General features: G+C 44.7%; 1 long non-coding RNA gene across 1 annotated transcript; it reads left to right on the top strand.

Annotated features, from left to right (window-relative positions):
• Positions 1-7,383: 7,383 nt before the first annotated feature.
• Positions 7,384-17,134, top strand: LOC123348950. Its single transcript, XR_006573288.1, has 4 exons — positions 7,384-7,500; positions 8,845-9,091; positions 11,472-11,536; positions 16,443-17,134. It is a non-coding gene; the product is annotated as an uncharacterized LOC123348950 (long non-coding RNA).
• Positions 17,135-17,616: the final 482 nt, after the last annotated feature.

The raw sequence follows: 17,616 nt of genomic DNA on the forward strand, positions 1-17,616 counted from the left end.
AATGACTGTTGCTCTGTAAGTAGTGCCATTGACTTCAATGGGGTTACACATGGTGTAAGGTAGTGTTCAGCTTAGGTAAAAGCACCACAAGCTCACTCTAGGTAGGAGTGTGGTTGGACAGCAAGATATTTTTGTGTTCTCTTGCTCTTGGAGGTAGTTAGGGCTCTTGTCACCTTTGCCTAGAGCTGGGCAAATAGTGTTTGGTTTTTTTCAGTTCAGTGGCTGAACTGAAGTATCTTGAAAAAGAAATCATTTCAGATCAACCAGAAACAATGTTTTGTTTTTCTTGCCACAACAACCGCCCACCAAATTAGTTTCAGATCAAACAACACATTGTTTGACCCAGAAAGAAACTTTGGTTTTGAATGACTTGACCCTTTTGTTTAGAAATGTAGCTAGATTTAACCAAAAAAACCCCACTTCATTTTGAAATACAAAGTCAAATGGTTTGTTTCAAAAATATCAAAATGAACCATTTTGACTTTTTCAGAATGGGTTTCCCCTTTCTTTTAGCTGAAACTATTTCACTGAATTCAGTTTCGGTCAACCCCAAACTGCATGTTTGGCAAAAAATATTTTGCCTAGCTCTACAGCTATAGCTTAATTCACAGCTAAACTGAATTAAGGCCACTTTAATTCTGAGTGAGCGCGTCCAGGGGTTTAATGCAGTTAACTAATTAACTTTAAATTCAGACCTTTAGTAAATTCATATTTACTTTCTTGAGTGTTCCCCTGTAGACAAGCCCTAAGGGTAAGTCTATACTACAGGAACACAGCTATGGTGCTGCAGTGCCATAAAATAGATGCTTCCTACATCAATGGAAGGGGTTTCTGTCAATGTAGTTAATCCACCTAACTGCATCTACACTAGGAATTAGGTTGACCTAACCATAACACTCAGGGCATGAAATTTCACCACCCTGAGCGATGTAGTTGGGTCAATCTAACTTTTAAGTGTAGATCAGGCCCAAGTATCGTAATAATACCAGTCCACTCCAGACACTTCAGAATTACTTAGATGAGGAAGAGACAAAAGACAAAACAGCCATCATGAGAAGCAAATAGTCACCAAAGGCATTGCTGGTAGTTAGCTCTGGAATATTGAGTAGCTACTGCCCTCTGTGATATTATCTACTGTCCAGAAAGCCCAGGAGATTAGCAAAGACACATTGCTTTTCCTCCTATCTGTTTATTTTCTCTCTCAATGCTGATGTGTTTGGGGAGTAGAGATGCAGCAATCTCTTCCCAGACTAACTGAAGACAGACTATCTGGTACCAATCACTTCCCTTTCAGTTTCCAGGATCCCCCCCTTAATTTTGTTGGAACAATTATTTTAAAAACAAACAGACAACCCCCAACTTCCCCTCTGTCTTGAATTAGGGACTGAAGTTTCAGTGGAGGGGAATTTACTTTCCATTCTGGCACCTCCCCACATATCTAACTGAACAGCATGAAGCAATAAGCCCATCCATAAATCATTCCAGCAACAGTGCATGTCATCCATTGCCTTTCCCCAGAAATGTACGGGTAAGAGAAATGTCAAAAGGGAAATGCAGTAAAAAAGGATCATGGGAATAAATAACATGGGCTTCACTTTTTGTTTTCCCTTTCCTTTTCTTTCTCTTGTCTGACTTCCAGTCTTTTCTTTTAGCTACAGAACATTTTCTCTTTTACTTTTGCCTTTGATATCTCCGCTCTTTGAGAAGCATCATCTCTACTCCTCTCCTTCATTGTCTTTTCTTGTTTAGTCCTCTGCTTTCTGTCCTGCCCAGTCAATTCCTTTCTCTTTCCCCCTCTTTTCAGTTTCCTCCTCTTTGCTTGGTTCTCTCAAGCCCCGAGCCCCATAGTCGGTCTTCCTGTTCTCCCGCTTTTCCATGTGCTCTATTGGAGTGTTGCTAACTCTCACAATTTCATTGTAAGTCTCAGGATGTTTGGTGTTTCTTTGAAGTCCCAGCTCCTGCATTCATGTGATAAAAGGAGAATCTCAGCTTTCATTAAACAACGTTTCTAGCCCTTATGGTTTTGGAAGATGTGGGCCCTAAAGGCTCAAGCACCAGAAAGCAAATAAAAAGAACACAAACTTAATGATTTTTTTAAAATAGTATTTTTAAGCCCCTTTCATAATTTTTGAATGCTGGGGTTGCAACACTGCTGTTGTCTCTCCTCATCTCCTTCCCCTTTGCCTTCTGCCTTGGGTATGGGCTCCCATAGCTTTCTTCTATCTCCATTTCTTTCCCACTTCCCCCATAACTCCCTTGTCCCACCAGCACTTTGATCCTTTCTCCTCTTACCCATATTAGCTTTCCTTGTCCCTCCACTCTTTGCCTCCCCACCATCTTTCACTTTCTTCAGCCAGCTGCACAACACCGTTGGGCAGAGTGTGGTATGGGCCAATGAGCAAACCTCTATTCTTATCAGGAGTGCTATGGGATATTTAATGGCAGGATAGGGCCTTCTTTTATATCGTCTCATCCAAAACACCTACATGCAGTAAAGTGCCTGGAGCTTGGAGTATGGGCCTCAGAAGGATGGAAGGTTAACACAGCCCTACCCACATCAGCTGAATTCTGGGTAGCTCCTTGATTGGCACAACTCAGACACATGCAAGCAAAACTAACACGCTTCCTCTAGGGCCTCTGGGGCTTGTTCTACTTTTTGAATAACTCCCTTCCTCCCTCTGTGTTTGCTTTTTTCCTTTGCAACTCAATGCTCTTCCTTGGACTCACATGATGCGATGGCACCACTCCTACCCCAAATCCTTGCCTAGCCTCTAAACTGAGGTGATAGACCTGCCAACTTTTCCAAAAGAAAAAAAAATCAGTTTGACACCCAGAGCCCAGTCCTCTGCTGGCATGACTCCTCTGAAGTCAAGGAAGTTGTGGCAGCAGACCATCTGGCCCACCTCTATATCAAGCTTTGTCTAGATAGACAATATTCTTTAAAAGATCTCAGTTCAACCAAAAAGTTGGACTGCCATGGACAAACTTTAGCTAGAGACCAATTTCAAACACCTCCTTTAAAAATGTATGAAAATAAATCGAACAAAAACTGCACTGAGAATTCAAAAAGAATTTAAACCAACTGTGTATGAGATTCACACTGTGTTAGGCCAGGGTGAGAGTGGCCTGGCCTAGGAGTCAGCATTGGGCATAAGACAAGGAGTCAGGCCAGGTTGGAACATCAGGAGATCAGAATCTAGAGGCAAACCAGAGGGCAGGGAATCAGGAGTCAGTTACAGTAACTCCTTACTTAACGTTGTAGTTATGTTCCTGAAAAATGCAACTTTAAGTGAATCCAATTTCCCCATAAGAATTAATGTAAATGAGGGGGGTTAGGTTCCATATATATATAAATATATATATACACACAGACACATAATATAAGTTTTAAACAAACAATTTAATACTGGTACACAGGGATGATGATTGTGAAGCTTGGTTGAGGTGGAGGAGTCAGAGGGTGGGATATTTCCAGGGAATGCCTTCCTGCTAAATGATGAACTAGCAATTGGCTGAGCCCTCAAGGGTTAACTCTCACACTCTCCTGTACAAGGCAGCAGGAAAGGAGAGAGGGCAGACAGAGACACAAACCCTATGTGTGTGTGTGAGAGAGAGAGATGCGCATTTCCCCTTTAAGTCTGAAGAGTGGGATCAGAAGTACACTGCCTTTTTAATTAGATCAGCAAGCTGAGACTGGAATGCAGCTGCAGCTGCCTGGAAGCTCCCTCTGTCATGTGTTCCCCCTGCTCTATGGAAGATGGGGTAAGTGGGGCGCAGGAGCAAGGGGGAGGGGGACACCCTGACATTAACCCCCTTTTTCTTCCCCCCCAACAGCAAACAGGAGTCTCTGGGATCAGCTTCAAGGCAGAGGGCAGGAGCAGCACATGGCAGTGGAGGGAGGGACATCTGCAATTGCTAGCCTGCTGGGCAGTTGCTGCACAGGGAACTTAGAGTAGCAAGGAGGGGGAGCTGATACGGCAGCTGCCTGTCCACCCTGGTTCCAACCACCTACCAGCTAGCTCCACTGGGCTGTTCTTCCTGCAAGTAGTGGACAAAGCAGGCGGCTGCCAAACAACGTTAGAAGGGGGCATTGCACAACTTTAAACGAGCATATTCCCTAATTGATCAGCAATGTAACAACGAAACAACGTTAACCAGGATGACTTTAAGTGAGGAGTTACTGTACCAAGCATAAGGATATCAGGGTCAGACAACTGAACCGGAGGCCACCGTTTACCAAAAGTCAGGCTGGCTCAAGATCAGAAGGTGGGAAGAAGTAATCACTAGACCAGCAGTGCACAGCAGGGTAAAGCGCAGCTGTACAGAGAGTTTCCTGTGGCCTCCTCTGGCTTAAATAGGGGTTGCAGCTCAATCCAGAGCCTTGGAGCTCTCCCAATCAGAGCACGGGGCAGGGCTTGGAGTCCAGTTGGGCTTCATGGACCTCAGTCCCAGCCCCAGCTAACGTCTGTGAGCTGCTGGCGAGAGTATTGGTGTGCGATGACTCACCTCCAGGGACTTGGGTTCACACCCCATGGGGCCTGACACAGTGAAAGGAAAACAGGAATCAATTCTCCATTTTAACCCCTTTTCAGGACGTGTAACCCTAGCTGTGGAAATGTGACCAAGTGCTTCCATAACATCCGAACTATTCCTGTCCCAGGTGAACACTAGAATGGGACACTGAATTGAAATTGTTACTTTTTTTTTTGCACTCTCTAGTACTCCACAGGATGGATGATGAGACCTTTCTGTGATTATTAACACTTTCACGTTTTGTTTATCAATCACATTAGTGGAATGGCTTGCAAACTTGAGAAGTTGTTCATGGAAATGCACAGAAACACAGACAGGGACTTGGATCCAACATAGTCATTTGAGCAGCACAAAGTTAAGGTCACCATTGAAAGGTAGGATAGGAATCTTGAAAACATCATGGAAAGGCAGGACTGGTTCAGGCCAAGGAAATGGAATGTATAAGGAACGAGAGGGAGATGCAAATGCAGGACAGTTCCAAAGGCCAATGTTTACTAAATATTTAAAGGCCCAAGAAAATCTAACTGCTGCATTGACCCACACAACGGACTAAGTACTGGTACCACCTGGCCTGGCCCATGGCGTCAGTCAGGACATCAGTAGTAGTTGTTGCACTGCTCCCTACTCTCCAGCTTCCCCATAGCTTTCCCCAGATACCCAATCCCTTGGTGAGATTCTGGAAAGAAAAGGATGTATCCAACAGGTGGCAGATGCATGGCCTTGACCCATTCATTCCCCTCAGGTTCTTCCATGACTGGATGAGGTCCCACAATCACACCTGAACCGACCTCTCAAGCATCAATGTAGCACTGCAAATTTAAAGGCAAATCTTCCCTCACAGATGTGCATACTATGCCAAGAATGTGAGGGGATTGTGAAGTAGAAATCTTCTAGGGAGGATGAATTAATGCCAAGGTCTCCATTTGAGGCAAAACAACATCTCTCAGCCAAAAATATCACCATGCTCATGTTCTACAAGCATTTAAATGGGCCTTAATTTGTTTTAAATGGTCAGTATTCTACAAACTCAGCAATATCATTTTAGGGCCATCATTTCCATTTAAAAGCTCTTTGCTTTCCTATAAATCTTTCACTTTTGCCTTCTGCTCGTTAGCTATCTTGGACTTTATGGCTCCCTGGGCTCAGAGACATGCTTGTAATTACAATGTGTTTTTTTCCCCTCCCTAATCTCAGGAAATCTAGTTCTGTTGTGGTTTTCTCACATTCGTTCATCTGATGAAATAATTTAATATTCTGTTTTATTTCTTTATAGCTGCAGGGGTGGAATTATAATGCTATACACTAATAAACTGGCAAACTGATTTATTTTGTTTTCCCTGTACTTGGAGCACGGATCTCAAACAGGAACCTCATATGAACTGGCTTCTGGTGCTAAAGATGTCAATAAAATGGTAACTAATGGGCGCGAGAATAAATCTTCTAAACTCTGGGTAGACACTGTGGAGTGTCTTTATTCTCCTGGAAAAGATTAATCAGTCAGTCAATCCTAGTGCCCAGTTAGCAGAACAGAAAAGGGTAACATGTCCCCTTAGCATTTTGTTAAAAGAGAATTTACTTTTTCATTTAAATGGGGAGGGGGAGGGCGACGCAAGGGGAAGTGTTTCTAGCCGTTCTCATTGCTTGCTATCAGAGCATCTGAACAGAAATAGAGCCTCCTGGCAGCTGTGATCCTCTTTGTTTTCATGGCTATTTAATAAATCCTTTAAAGTTTGATTCCTGAAACATAAAAATCAATAAGTTCCCTGAAAATAAAAAACCTCTGTCAATTTTTTATAAGAAAAAATTGCATAAATCTTTCAGGCATTTTATAACCAGAGCACTATGGATACAAAACAGTCCCTGGAAATGAAAGCATTAATTTCATTTTCCCTGGCTTTGGCCAGTCTTCCTGGAGATAATGAACAGAACTGAGAACTAAAATGGCTGACCCTTTTGGAGAGCAGCTGCACTCTTGGGAAAACAACCACAACAGCCCTGCTTATTCTAGTTTTCATGGAGCACTTAGTTAAGATTGGGCTGTTGTGCTGTTTTCCTGGAGGATCTTGTAAACTGAACAAGGTCAGGGTGATTCAGGACTTAGATCTCCAGCAATCACTTTGCATCAAGTGATGCTGGCTCTTTGCTAGAGGGTATTCTCCCCTTGGAGTCAGTACAGCACCAGTGCCTCAGTAGTGGGGATCACTGGACTGTGACCTTGGAGGTGCCATTTATCAGATGAAACTGAAAAATGAGGGCCTGACCATTCAATTAGAGCATTACTTTGCAGAGCTGCAATAGGGGAAGAGAAAGAGAAGCCCATTTTGTTTTGTTGATTCGCATACCAGCAGGGCAGAGTCAAAAACTGTCCCTGTTTTCCTCCCCAATGTGCATCATTTTGTTGGCCAGTCCCCCAGTTTTGTGAGATCCTTTTGTAGCTCTTCGCAGTCTGCCTGGGACTTAACTATCTTGAGTAGTTTTGTATCATCTGCAAATTTTGCCACCTCACTGCTTACCCCTTTTTCCAGATTGTTTATGAATATGTTAAATAGGACTGGACCCAGTACAGATCCCTGGGGGATACCACTATTTACTTTCTATTTACTTTCTGAAAATCTAAATATACTATATCCCATTGAAAAGGCGAGTCTTACAATGTATGAGGGAGTGTAGTGGAGTGATTACCCACTCCTGCCCTTCAGGGCTTAAAACAGCCCAGGAGAGGGCTGTGGCTGGGGCAAGAAGCCTGGGCTGATTGGGAGAAAGCAGGCTCAGCTGTGGCCAGGTCCCAATCAGGCCCAGCTGGCCCCTATAAGAGGCAGTGAGCCAAGTACCTAGTCAGTATCCCTCTGCCTGTAGAGGGAGAAGGGTCTGGTTGCTGGGAGCTAGACATAGGGTACTGGAGTGGAGCAGGGCTGGGGAGCTTCTGCCTGGAAAGCCCCAGGCTGTGGTCTAGGGTAAGGTCAAGAGGTAGGTAAAGGCAGCAGGTCCAAACCCCTTTGCCTATGATGAATGGCTGATACTGCAGTCTGCCCCAGGGCATGGTGCTAGATGGAGACTGGGCAGTAGCCAAACTGAGGCAAAGTGGGGGTAGTGGGTTGGGGATTCCCCCAGGGAGGGGAGACCCAGATTGGTGGGATACTGCTGGTGGGCAGCACCCCAGTTAAGAGGCACTGGGGTCCAGGGAGGGACTCAGGGCCAGAGGACAGGCAGATCACTGGCCTGCAGAGGGTGCTCTGGGCTGGCAGTGAGCTAATTCCTGAGGACAACCAGCAGGAGGTGCCACAGGGGTGAGTCTGCATGTCTACAGGGACCCTTCTTAAACTAGGGTCCCAAGCATGTGAGTAACCCCATTGATTCCAGCAGCACTACACACATGCTTAAAGTTAGGCATGTGCTTTAGTACTTTACTGAACCGACACCTATGATGACTAACTCATTTTTGTGCCTTTCCTTTGTGTTACCTGATGTGGTGAGACACAGGCTCTTGGTTAGCATGTTAGGTGGACGTTTTGTCTCTATTAATCCTGTAACATCAGCCTTGTAAAGGGCACCACTCCATTACATTTAAGCAGCTTGGGTTTTGGGTCCCTTTGCTGGTTTTTAAAAGTTGGAATTGAATGGAGGAGGCCAAGCGGTGTGCACAAGTACATGCAGAATGTATGAAATAATACGGATGGCAGCAGATGCTGTACTAGTGACAATCCTCTCCTGATTCCAATTCCCTAGATACAGGATCATGGAGACATAGGTCCCAATTTTTAAATTGGTCTCAACTCAGCCTTTGAATTTGCACCTGGGTGCAATTTTGGAGGAACAAGTAATTGCAGTTCCATTCTATACTTGATTCGTGGGTGCAGATAGGTAGTTAGATATGAAGTGCTACCAAATTGACATGCAATTATCTGAGCCAGGACCTTGTCTGCAATTTATTTTTGAGTGCAAAAATCACGGTCACTTATCAAAATAGTGTCCTTCGTGCATTTTTGTACTGATATTTGTCTTTTGTATTACACTAATGTGACAATGATGAGGAGTGACCCAGTTACTGGCAGTGTCACTTTTCATTCTTTGTTTTTTTTTTAAATTTAGTTTTATTTTCTTCAATAAAATAAGATACTATCTGAGAAGCAACCTGTGTATGCCAGTGAGAAAAGCAGGTGGAATGAGAACTGATCTGACCCTTCTCCGGAAATGTTTAACCCATGATGAAGCTGAACCTCTGACTTGTGGGGGTGGGAAATCAATTCTCCCCCTCAGCCCTTTCTGTGATTCTCATTTTCTTGTGTCTCTGCATTTCCTGCTTCTGGGCAGGTGCAAAGCTTAGCCAAGCAAAGCCAGAAACCCAGGAGGAAAGCTTCTCAGAGGGCATTTCCCACCCAGGTTGGAGCCATCTCAGGAATCTCACCAGAACTTTTTACTGAGATTTTCAGCCCCATTTTGCAGACTTTGCAGCCAGCACATCCAACGGTCCACGCTGCTTCCTGCAGCCCCCATTGGCCTGGAACAGCAAACAGCGGCCAGTGGGAGCTGTGATCGGCTGAACCTGCAGACGCTGCAGGTAAACAAACCATCCCAGCCTGCCAGCAGATTTCCCTGATGGGCCACAGTGCCAAAGGTTGCCAATCCCTGCCTTGGATTTACATTACAATGTAAACCACCCACACAGAAAACATTAGAGGGTCTACCAACTAATTAATCCTACAATTGCAAATGATGGCCATGCAAAAGCCAGAAATAATTAGTGATGCATAATGAATTAACAGAGGCAGCCAATAAATCAGAAAAACAACCCCTTCAGCATGCCCCTCCCCAAGAAGCATATCCCCAACCTCCCCCAACAATCCAGGCAACTAAATGGTCTCAAAAACCAATGTCTTGGCAGAGGAAGAACTGATTATGAGGTTCTCAGCTTGCTGTCTCTCCTTTCAAAACACATCTGCTCTAGCCTGCAGCAATGGCTTTAGCAAACACACTGCTCTGTCTGTAGGGTTTAATAAAGGTCACTCAGCCTTGGGATCCATCACACTGTGTTATAAAAGCTTCAGGAAGATTACTGGGTGGGTTAACAGTGTTGGTGTTTCCATTACTTTGATTATCTGTGACAAAGCTGGAGTAGGGAAAGCCCCATTCATGCCTGCAGAGCCCCAGGTCACCTGGTGCTCAAGAGAACACCTTTGACAGAGGCCAGAGACTTCAGTGACATCTGGGCACTGCACAGCTAAAGGAAGATGCACTTTAGCAGTAGCAACTTCCCTGCTTTACTTGTTTTGCATCCAGCCGTAACTTTACTCAAATGTAGCATCCTGTCATGTTGCTGTTTTTGTAGTAGTGAGATGCAAAACTGGCCAAAAACCAGCTCCCAATTACACTGGGGCAGCAGAGAGCAGAATTTGGGCCTGAAGTTTTAATTTTTTATAACAAATATTAACAATTGTAGCAATGAAGAATTATATTGAAATTGCAGTAGACTGTACAGGAGCTCTGTGTTTTCTCTGCTGCACAAGAGGCTGAAATATAACCACTTAGGGGCCAACAGTCATTGCTAACTCCACTGGGATTTGGGGCAGGGTTGATCAGCTTAAAGTCCTTTGATATTCCCGTGTGGAGTAGGTAGGAATTTAGACTGTATTAACCTGACCCCTCCAGACTCTCCTTTTTATTAGGAACTCTGACAGAAGTGTAACTGCTACTCCAGTCCCTGACCTCTAGGGTTTTAGTACTAAATCCTGACAGCTTGTGAAGGATGAATGAACTCCTCACCCGATCCGCTGAACTTTCAAACTTTGAGGCTGGCCTCCTGAGTGGAGTCATTCCTGAGTGGAGTCATTCCTGTGCCTTGCTCTGTGAATGGGTGCATGCACTGAGACCGTCATGCGGGGGCAGACGGATGCAAAGGGCCACGTTCCCAGCAATTTACACCTCTTGAGGGGCTGTGTGAAAACATTTTCCAAACACAGCTGCTTCTCCTCCTGTCTGATTATTCTTGTTTACCGGGCATGTCTAACAGGCTGCTCCTGCTCCCAGTTGGTGACAGACTGGGACCAAAGGTAAAACTACTAAATACCCTCCCTTTTCCACCCACCAAACCCCTCCCCCAATAAAACCCCAGAAAAACCGACATATGAAATTCTCTTTCCACTAAATAAAATCCATGGGTCATTACACATTGAATCTCTTTCCCCATGTTAAGTAGCCTCACACCTTTTTGTCTACTATCTAAACTGGGCCATCTTGATTATCACTACAAAAGTTTTTTTTTCCTCCTGCTGATAATACCTCATCTTAATTAACTAGCCTCTTACAGTTGGTATGGCTACTTCCACCTTTTCATGTTCTCTATATGTATAAATATCTTCTTACTATATGTTCTATTCAATGCATCCGATGAAGTGAGCTGTAGCCCATGAAAGCTTATGCTCAAATAAATGTGTTAATCTCTAAGGTGCCACAAGTACTCCTGTTCTCCCCCCTTCTATTTATCTAGATCAGTGGTCCCCAAACTTTTTACATTGTGCCACCCTTACTCCTGTCCATGCCCCCCAGGAGCTGTGGTCAGGGGCCGGGGCCGGGAGCGGGGCCATAGTCAGGGTTGGGGCTTGGGAGCAGGGCCGCGGTAGGAGCCTGGGACCGAGGTGGGGTTCAGGGCTGAGGCTGCAGCCGGCAGCTGGGGCCATGGCCTGGTGTGGAGCCATGGCTGGGTATGGAGCCAGGGCCATGGCCAGGGACACAGCTAGGGGCCAAGCCAGAGCAGAGCTGGGTGCAAAGTGGGGTTGGGTGGTGCTCCCTCCCCACCACCCCGTGAGCATTGGCCTGACCTCTGCAGCATCCCCCCAAAATGTTCCACACTCCCCCCCCCACAGTTTGGGGACCACTTCTTCAGTTACTTAGCTGGCCCTTTTCTAAGCGCCTCTTAATCTTTATTGCATTTATCCTCACAGCACCCCTGTGGAATAGAGCAGCTATCATCCCTATTGTACAGATTGGGCACTGAAGCACAGAGAAGGTAAGTTGCTTGCCCAGGGTCACACATTTAGTCTATGGCAGAGCAGGGACTTGAACCCAGGTCTCCTGAATCCCGGCCTAGTATTCTAGCCACAAAATAAAAATCTCCACACCCACGTAAAATCAGACTCGGTCCATATCTTATCTGAACGTCTGGAATGTCCACAATATGATTTTTTTTTAATTTCTAGATTGACTGGTTGTAGCCTAGGAAAGATTGTTCTTAATGGGATTTTTGGGTGTGCAAAGGCCACCAAAGTGGGTCTTTAGTCCATACTGTCATACTATCAACCTTTATTGGTTTCCTTATTTGCATAATTCCCACACTGCTCTTAAACTCTTTTAGTTGGACATTTAAAAGAGTCTGAGGCCTATTTGGCTTCTTGGAAATGTTCATAAAATTATTTACAAATCAGGGAGTGGATGTTTGTTGTTTTTTAATATAGTTTAACAAATCAATAACATCTATGTACTACAGTACAAAAGATGCCAGTAATGTTAACTACAAAAGCAGAACTGAGGCTATTTCACACAAAAGACAGGTTTTAAGGGGAAAGAGACAGTCTTCAAAGATTCATCCCCGTTTGGGCTTGTAGTGGGGTATGCTGTGCTAGAGTATCATAGTGGGGTCATTCCCACATCTTCAGGGTACAACTCTAAATGCAACAGTAGCACCATGTGAGACATCGCTCTTTCTACTACTTCACACAATGCTATCACAGTGACTGTAATGGAACCAGAACTAATCTACTGCTCTAGAGGTGAAATCATAGTTGTAATTCAGATGGAACTTGCATAATGATTTAGATAATGGCATAGAGAGTACACCTCTAGTTTGTGGATGATACCAAGCAGGGTGGACAGGATTAAAATTCAAAATGATCTGGACAAACTGGAGAAATGCTCTGAAGTAAATAGGATGAAATTCAATAAGGACAAATGCAAAGTACTCCACTTAGCAATCAGTTGCATGCATACAAAATGGGTAATGACTGCCTAGGAAGGAGTACCACAGAAAGGGATCTGGGGGTCATAGTTGATCACAGGCTAAATGAGAGTCAACAGTGTAACACTGTTGCAAAAAAAGCAAACATCATTCTGGGATGTATTAACAGGAGGGTTGTAAGCAAGACACGAGAAGTAATTATTCCTCTCTACTCCGTGCTGATATGGCCTCAGCTGGAGTATTGTGTCCAGTTCTGGGCGCCACATTTCAGGAAAGATGTGGACGATTTGGAGAAAGTCCAGAGAAGAGCAACAAAAATGGCTAAAGGTCTAGAAAACATGACCTATGGAAGATTGGAAAAATTGGGTTTGTTTAGTTTAGAGAAGAGAAGACCGAGGGAGAACATGGTAACAGTTCAAGTATGTAAAAGGTTGTTACATGGATGAGGGAGAAAAATTATTCTCTTTAAACTTTGAGGATAGGACAAGAAGCAATGAGCAATTCAGGTTGGACATAAGGAAAAACTTCCTAACTGTCAGGGTGGTTAAACACTGGAATAAATTGCTTAGGGAGGTTGTGGAATCTCCATCATTGGAGGTTTTTAAGAGCAGATTAGACAAACACCTGTCAGGGATGGTCTAGATAATACTTAGCCTCGCCATGAATCAGGGGACCAGAGTAGATGACCTATTGAGATCCCTTCCAGTCCTACAATTCGATGATAGCAGCCTACGTATCATCTTTCATTCAGTACAGAACAGTTGACTCCTACCTCCGAACAGCCCATGATGCTGGCCTCAATAGCCCACTTTTTAAATTTTCAAACAAGCACCTTTGTGCTTTCTCCCATGATGCCCTGAGGGAAGCTCCCTGTAAACATCCACAAAGCTACCTCAAATCCCTCCTCAAAATTCTCTTTTGCTGTGAAACCTACAAAAAAAACTTGACAACAGCTAGGCTGCTGCCTGAGTCACTACCTATCATGCTGCCCAATATTGTCTCACTGTTTCCTTGTCTCACTTCGTTCTTTCTGTATCCATCTGTTGTATCTTATAATTAAGGCTCTGATTTAGTCATGGGTATTCTTAGAAAGTCATGGACAGGTCATGGTCAATAAACAAAAATTCATGGCCCGTGACCTGCCCATGACTTGTACTATATACTCCTGACTAAATCTTATTGGAGTGTGAGGGGGTGTTGCTTGGGGGATGGAGAGAAGTGCCACTTGTGGGCAGGCAGTGGGGGCGGGCAGGTGCCAGCAGCACCAGCTGCCAGGCACCACTGAGGCTAGCAGCACCAGCTCCTGGGGCCACCAAACAGCAGCTGCTCCTGCTGTCCCCAGGACCACTGCTCACACTGGCCACTGCAGAAGTCACGGAGGTCACGGAATCCCTACTTGTAACGTAAACTCTTCGGGACAGAGACCATCTTTTTGGGCTGTGATTGCACAGTGCCAAGCACAGTGGGGTCCTGGTCTGTGACCAGGGTTCCTCGGTGCTATGATAATACAGTACTAAATAATAATAAGAATAAAGGTCCCTGCATCATTGTACCAGGGCAAAACCCTGATAATGCAATGGGCCTTGGGAGGAATTTCACAATAGAGCTGGCCAGGCTGCGGATGAGTGGCTAGGCCACCTAAGGAGTGTGTCTCCAAGAAGCCCCAGAGAATAGCAGCAGTATTACAGAGAGGTGGTGGTGCAAGCACCAGTTTCCTTCCTGCATGGCACAGGAGTGTGCAGTCTGCTGGGGATGAATCAAGCCCTGCAAGTTTCAGCAACAATGGCTCTGTTTTGGGGGGACCCCACTTCCCATTTTTCTTGCTTTGGCATCATCCTAGGGCTCTAATATTGCCAGGGAACACACAGGCTGTTGCATACTTTCAATGGGGCAGATGTCCTGCATCGATTTGCTCCCACAAAATGACCGCAAAGCACTGCCTTGGCTGGTGTGAACCCCTTACAGCCCTAAATCATCTGATCAGCACCTGCGGGTGCAAAGCACACCTGCCAATGTTTAAGTGCCCTTTTGAATGTCTGACTCATGATGGTTCCCACTAGACTGTTCCCTTTCTAATGGGCAGAGCTCTTTGAGGGCACTTTTTCTAGGGACCGGCTGTTCTGTTGATTGATTTTGAAAGGACAAGTACCTGCCCCCCTTGCTTTAAGACAAAAGGTAGCTTTTCTACCCAAGGACACAGACAGTGCATACGCTCCAAAGATGTTTAACTAAGATAATAGGTAACAGCTGTTTTGTGGAGCTGAACAGAATGTACTGGGTCTCCTTTCAATGTCACTTTAATTCGTGTCAGAAGACTAATCTCACTGTTATATGATGCTGATTCAGGAGGAGTAGCGCCTGTCAAAATCTTTTCACGATAAATAGAATCCAATCTGCTAAGTTCAGGGAGCCCATATGGGACACTCAGTTTGTTAAGGTGTTGGTGATGATACATTGGTTGGTATGGGTCAATCCACCATGGCCAGGGCTACATTTTTAAAAGACAGATAGATACACATGGTACCACAGCATGCAGGCAAGAGATGGGGTTTTCTGTGCAAAGCTGCAGTGCACAGAATTACTTTAAATTTCCAAGTAAACCCATCTCTATTGAACAAAGAACTAATTTTAATCATGTGCACAGGTGACTCAGAGTTATGTCTCTTCCCCCACCCCTCCCCCCATTGGTGCTTGGCTTGTACTGAGCATGCTCACATGGACTGAGAATGCTCAGTAACATCTGCTGAAGCCATTGCCCTCACTCTGTCTTCCCCTCCCTCCCCCCACTATTGGCAGGTATGGATCGTCTCTGATACACTAGGACTTAAACACATACTTAATTGCTTTCCTGAATCGGGTCTATATTCTTCAGTTCTTTGTCCAGTCTACAATTAAATGTCTCCCAGGGATATGGCTTTGGCGGCAACACTACAATCTCACAGATCTCAGTGTGAGGGAAGTTTTCCTGTTATCCAGTCTAAATGTCCAGTTTTGTTAATTTCTGACCATTACTGCTAGCTATATCCTCCGGCTACCCAAAACACAATATGTTATAGAGGGGGATGGGCTGTGGGGACCCCGCTCAATGTAGGTTGGAGGCACGTTTAGTCTAGGGGTACATGGTCAAACTTTGACCCCCCCAACCTCTAAGTCCCTGTCCATTTATTACCATAAGTCCTTCCCTGTTGGGTATTACTTCCAGACCCAAGACTGACACATGACCAAAAGCAAGGGGTGGCCTGGGACCCCTCAAATAACTCTGCTTTCTGCTTTTTACCAATCAGAGGGTTTCAGCCCCATAGGGCTGCCCCAAGACTAAGTTTTACCAATCAGGTAAATCAGATCTCTGGAGCTCAACGGTTGGCTGGTTGGCAGCACTGGACTCAAAAGTCCTATTTCTGCGTGGAAGAGGCTGTCTTCAATAGTGTGTTTTTCCAGAAATTGTGGAAATGTTGAGAGGAAACAGGGCCTCCTTCATCACCCCTGCAAGAATCGTGGAATTCATTTTAGCTCCTTTTTTGTGAAGAAAGTACAGCTAGCCCTGGGCTTCTGTCTGGGGCATGTGGAGGACCTGCTTACCACTAATGCTAAATACCCCATGGACTGTGTGGGAATGACAATGTTTACCATCCCCACAGGCAGCAAGGTGATTAACTGTCCTTGGGGCAGTTACCCAAAATGCTTGTGGATGGGGTTGTGGATAATGACGCCTTTAGTGGAAATTACACTAAAAACCCCTTTCACTTTAAACTACAATATTAATTTTGTGGCCTTGTATGTGGATGGTAAACAGATACCAGCTAAGCCTCTACAACCAGACTTTGGGGCCAGGAATTACATGAGAGAATACATGAATCTGGTACAGACAGCTGGCAAACACATACAAGATTTTTCTGTTAATCAATTGTGAGGAATTTGCACAGGGTTCACCTTGTTTGCCTTTGACCTGTCTCCTGACCAGGAATGCACCCGATCACTATTCCCTGATTAAAACCTGGAGCCTGAGGACAGAAATACATTTTGCAAAGGTTTTGACAGTCACTGTCAACATGATTGTGTATGGAGTTTTTGACAACATCATAGAGATCAATCAGAGGAGAAACGTTCTGTTTGACTACGTGTGAATATGGACAGCTATTGCGTGTTTTTTCAGCAGACCTGTACACAAAAGAGAATTTCTTAGATGTGTTTCTTTGTGACTGGCTCCCAGGTGGAAAGCTGTCTCAGACTTCTAGGTTTGGGGGTCAGCACTCACCCACAGAATGAACTGGGAGAACACTGGCTCACCTTGTACCTGTGTAGTGTGATCATGGAGAGTTTTTGACTCATACGGACACCCTCCCCCAATAGTAGGTCCTTTCCTAGAAGCATGATGAAATTTCTAAACAAAAATGCCACCAACATTGTTTCACATTAGACACTTACAAGACCTCCATTCTGTCCCCTGTAGTATCACTGTGTGTTTTTCTTACATCACTGTAATATTTATCTTTCGACCAGATTTTAAAATTGTATTCTAATGACTTAGTGCAAAATGACCAGCTAGTGACGAATTTCGTAAAAAATAAAAAACCATAAGATCTTAGGCATGTCTTGGCTCATTCAAAACCTGTTTCCACAAGCCCATGGACATCTTCCAATGACTTTCATTACCAAGTTTCCCAATAAATACCAGTTCTGCATCTATAGGTTTACTGTCAGATATGATGACCAAGAGGCCTCCTGCAAAACACAGATTAGTTCAAGTCGGGTCTCTTTTTATGGACAATTAGATTGAGGATCGAATTTAAAACTCTACAGCCACGCCCATCCATGGTTTTTTACAATTGTCACAACAAGGTGTAACGTCCAATCAAGATGTCGCTCTCTATTACTCTGTAGCACTTTAGACTATGTCTACAGTACAAAGTTAAGTCAACTTAATGACATTGACGATCATCCACTGCTGTAATTAAACTACTTTTGCACATCCACACAATGCTCCTTGTGACGGTGGAGCATGTCCACAGTTGGTGCTCTTGCAGTGCACCGTGGGTAGCTATCTCACTGTGCAACTCGCCACCATCTGCTGCTGGGGCACACTGTAACTGAGTGTGGTGCCTGCCCCTGCCTCTGCCCCTACCCTTGCCCTCTGG

The sequence above is a fragment of the Mauremys mutica genome, chromosome 13, assembly GCF_020497125.1.
Source record: "Mauremys mutica isolate MM-2020 ecotype Southern chromosome 13, ASM2049712v1, whole genome shotgun sequence".
Classification (NCBI taxonomy): domain Eukaryota; kingdom Metazoa; phylum Chordata; order Testudines; family Geoemydidae; genus Mauremys; species Mauremys mutica.